The following is a 4,795-nucleotide window of genomic DNA, read 5'->3' as shown; positions in this document are numbered from 1 at the left end:
CCATCCGGGGGGAATTGCCAAAAAGCCGGACATGTCCGGGAAAATCCAGACGTATGGTAACCCTACTGACTGGGCCCTTCTGGAATGGACCATGGAGTGGGGGGGATGCAGGTGCAGTTACCCTGAAACTGTGACCATATTAATCCAAATGCCCATGACCCTTTGGAAAAATATGTTTTTAAACAAACTCTCTAAATTGTACATTAAAGCAAATACAGCTGTTTAATTGTGGGCTGAATGCAAAGCAGCCAGTAACGCATGCATGGAAGGATCTGTGTGGGCCTCTCTTTCTCTAATCTCTGGGCAATCAAAGGACTTCGGCTTGATTTCTTTTTTCCCATCTTGGAATCTGGGAACAACTTTTTTCTTTTTGAGAAATGAAAACAGATAACGAATTCCCTGAACCTGCAGCGAGTTGCAGCCCGTCTCTCAATCTCCACTGCATTCTGGAGCCTGCTGAAGCACCGTTGGGTTACCAGAATTCTGCAAATCTGCTTTTGCTTTCCCCTTCTTCCTCTGCTTGATTGGTCTTTCTCTCCTCCATCCTGAACGAGCCAAAGCTGTCGCCATCTGTTGTACGCATCAGGCCTGCACGCAGTGAGAACCTCAGGCTGGGAATATTAGCCCAGAGGCAGTGTTTGGAAAGGCTTCCTCTGAGCATCCTTTCTCTTACAGGAATTAAGTGTTAAGAAGTCTTTAACTAGCTGTGCATCCAAGTATCTCTGGGGATCCTTTCAGCAATGATAAACCCAGCCCGGTATTTTAAGAATGCAGAGTGCAACTGGACAAATAGAGGGGTGTTAATTGCAGATCAGACAAGGAGTTTATAAAAACCACTTGAGGGAAGATAAAGTCGGATCCTTTCCAGAGAAGGAGGAATTCTTTTCACTGGACCAGGACAATTTTTGAGGCATGCCTTGCTGGCTGGCTCACGAGGAAATGGTAATATCATTACTAGCCACTAAGAGCCAGATTCATCTCCCGTGCAACTCCATCAGTGCCATCCCTGGACTATGCATCAGTGATGAGTTTGGCCGTCATAACTTCTAAAAACCCAGCTATATTTCATGTGAAGCCCCTGATGGATTGCTGCAGGGAAACAGCTGGTGGGAGGTGCAATTGGCAAGGTTGTTTGGGGTCTGGCCTTCCTTGAATTGTTACAACAATGACTTGGGGGTCAGTCACCAGCTGGGGTCTGTGACAACATGGTCACTGAGCGGTGGGCTGGCTTTCAGCCTATTGGATTTGTAACACGTGTTTTTTCTCCTCACTGTTATGGAGCAAAGGGTGATTCAGTGCTCACGAAAGTGGGGGACCAAAAAAGCTAATGGATGAAAAGCATCATGCAAATGCTTCCCCGCTCATATCTTTGCCAGTGACCCTCCATCCCGATCTGCTGCATCCCTGCTCTTCCAGCCTGGCACCCACACACTATTCCGCTGGTGCACTTCCCTTCTGCCCAGAAGCATCCCCTGTCATTCCAGCCCTGGGCCCCTGTATAGCTGTGCCAATGCATCTCCAGCCTCAATAGCCGCAACTCCTTTCTCTTCTCAGCCCTGTCGGGAGCAGAAGGAGCCAGTCATGTGGAATTATCTGCTGGTTTTGTTGTGCCCACAATGAGGGCTAAACGGAGACACCCAGACTCATTCAGTACCAAGAGCAGAGAGTTGGGGTTTGAACCCAGCTGGCCTGAGGTGAAAGGTCAACGCTGTAACTCGCTGCACCACCCAGCAGCTCCCTATTGATGTGGTGTGAGGAGTTTGCCTGTTTGATTTCCAAATGAGCTGGGAGGGCTTCAGCGGCAGGGCTCCGGCTGTGATCCAGCAGTGCTCAGCTGGCAGTCCCTGCGTTTGATTTCCCCTTGGAGACTGCACCTTCCTTTCATTTCACTTTCCTTTGCTGTTCCAGCCCCTGTGACATAAGCCTTTTCAGTCAGACATTAAAGGCTTTGTCTCGTTCTGGGTGCAGAGCAGCCCATTTAGAAGGAATTAGTGGTTACATTGAAAGGGGGGAAGAAAGGCTCCTGGGTTAAATGCACTTTAAATGTCTTAATAATCACGACTGGCTAATTTGTTCCTCCCCTGAGCCAAGAGACAGTAATATGGGAAGCCTTTCTCTAATTGAGAGCAGCACTGATACCCGAGTGTAGGAAGCCAATAAGGCAGAGCAAATACTTTGCTAAAACTTAGCAGCCAAGGCTGTTTGTCTGTCATCCCTCTCTCCCTCTATATCCATCTGCTCTTTCTAATCTGCCCATCACTGGGGCATCTGAACTCCACGTTCGTACAGTCCCAGGCGGTGCTGCTCAGAACGAGACTCTCACCGTCCTTTGATCTCCTGGCACACGCCAATAAAGGAATTCTGGTGACAACCCCATGAAGCCGGTAAGCGTGTCCTCCCTGTTATACAGATGGAGACTGTAGGGCAGGGAGGTTACGTGATTTCCCAGGGCCGTACAGGGAATCCTGGCCCCGGGGCCTGTTCTCCGATTGCTAGGCATGGAATTGCCAGGCTGAACTTGTTCCTTCATGAAGGCCTCGCTTTCCCCTCATACTATCTCCCGTTCTCCCGCTACGTGGCCCGTGTCCACGTGACCTATTTCCTGCCAGGAGTTGCTACAGAAAGCCCCAGTGTCCTGGTGCTGGATGCCAACTTCCAGGTAAGAATGATTCCAGCATTCAAACCTGGGTTTCCTAACTGGCAGCCCCTTAGTGCCATCTGGGTGGGTGGTTAAACCCTTCTTAGCCACATCCTGGCATCCTGTCTCCAGCCTTAGTGCCGCCCATGTCATCCATCCGTGATGACAAACTCCTTTCTCAAGCAGCCCTCCTTGGTGCCGTGTACAGAGAAGAGAAAGAGAGGGCCGTGGCCTGCTGGCGCTAGTCCTAACAACTGGGCAGCTGCCTGGGCCAGGTTCAAGTTGTCCCAGGAAGAGGGTCAAGAGGTGCAGCTTGGATGAGGTTGAAAGCAAACAAGCGGCCTAATTTATTATGTGCCTGATGGAGTCGTCGTAGCCAAAAAGATAAAGATGCTGGAATAGTTGGAATTCTCCAGCCGGCCTGACTCCGAATGGCAAAGCCTTTGGAATGTGAGTGCTGGGAGGTTCTGCTTTCCCATTGCACGCTTCCCAACCGCAAACAGCCAGAGGTGAGAGTGTTCAGGGAGCCACGCCCATCCCTTCTGCTCCAAACTGCCTCTGCTGACCTCCCAGCTGTGGGCGGTGCTTGGCCTTTGGTCTGGAGGCGTTTCTGGAGTCTCCTGGGTGAACTGTGAGAGTCGAGGCGTGTGTAAGGTGATAGTGCCAGTGTGGCATCCAGGGAGACAGGAACAGCCGTGAGTGCCAGTCTGTGTGTATAGAGGGGGCGAAACAGGTTTGCACCCTACATTGTACAACAGGGTGCCTAGCAACCCATATCCACTTTGCATATGGGAAATCACTTTCAAGCCAGCGGACCATTGGCATTCACCCGTCCAATGCCCATCTGGTAGCCTCATGTAGGGGCATGGCTAGCAAGTGAAAAACAAGCTACTTAGTGGCAGATGTTTCCATTTGTGCAGGGAGTTGTGTGTTGGACAGATTCAGGTAGATGAGTCTCGCTGAAGAACACTGGGCCAAATTCATTCTGGTTGTAGTTATTCTTCCTTTGGTGGATTTGGCTGGAACAGTGGCGTTATATCTGAGATGAATTTGGCCCACTGGATCAGAGGGTATAGCAGTAACTAGCAGAGAAAGATGGTTCCAGAGGGTAGGGCATTAGCATAGGACTTGGGTTCAAGTCCGTGCTCTGCCACAGACTTCCTGTGTGACCTTGGGCACGTCACTTAGCCTCCCTGTGCCTCAGTTTCCCATCTGTACAATGTGGACAATAACTGTGCCTCCCAGGGGCAATATGAAGTTAAATACAGTGAAGATTGCGAGGTACTGAGATACTATTGTGAGGGGGGCATACAAATATGATCTCTCTCTGGATAGATAGTTGTGATTGACTGAAATTGATCACAGGAAAATCTAGTGCAAATATTGGGGAGACATTTGCTAACAGACTGGGGATTGTTCTCCTGAGGGAGGTGGTGGAAACCCCGTCAGAGACCTTTACAGCTGGCTCGACTGGCGTGCTAGGCAATGTGTTGTAAGGACAATCCTGCCCTGTTAGGAAGGGGATGGAGTCAATGACCTCATAGGTCTCTTCCATCTCTTATTTCTCGGAGCCTATGTAACCTTGGAGCAATGACGGCCGTTAGCACCTGGTCACATCGCTCACAACCTCCTGAATCCTCTCCATCCCTCTCCTGTTGGCGACCATCCCGACCTCACCCAGGGAAAGGGGAGCATTCTCCATCTGCTCCAGTCTGTCCGCTGCCTTCCTTTTCAGCGATCGGGTGACAATATTCCATTCACAAAAACATTCCAGGTCAGAAAATGGGCAAGGGACTAACAAGGGGGGTTAAAAACCCTGCTGCAGAACAACAGGGTCATAGCAACTCTAGAGCCAGTCCCCACTGGCCACACCAGCCATCTGCTCTGCCCTGCCCTGTCCTCCCCCGTGTGCCCAGACGGTGATTTCAAATAGACTGGATTTCTGAAACCCGAGTTCAACTCTCAGGCTCTGATTCTACTGCCTGCGCCCAGATCCGGTGGAGGGGCTGGATGAAGGACTCGTCATTCTGCCGTGCACTGTGCTGGATGGCTTAGTGTCCCTGTTGGCGGCTTTAGCGGGGCCAGTGCCTCTTCTTATGTGCCTCCCCGTCCCTGAACGTTGCTCTGCTCAGCGGTAGAAGCTGGGTCTTGCAATAG

This window comes from Terrapene carolina, unplaced genomic scaffold (assembly GCF_002925995.2).
Source record: "Terrapene carolina triunguis isolate 2854851 unplaced genomic scaffold, T_m_triunguis-2.0 Scaffold33911, whole genome shotgun sequence".
NCBI lineage: Eukaryota > Metazoa > Chordata > Testudines > Emydidae > Terrapene > Terrapene triunguis.
The sequence above is the reverse complement of the archived record's forward strand: the minus strand, read 5'-3'. Positions refer to the sequence as shown.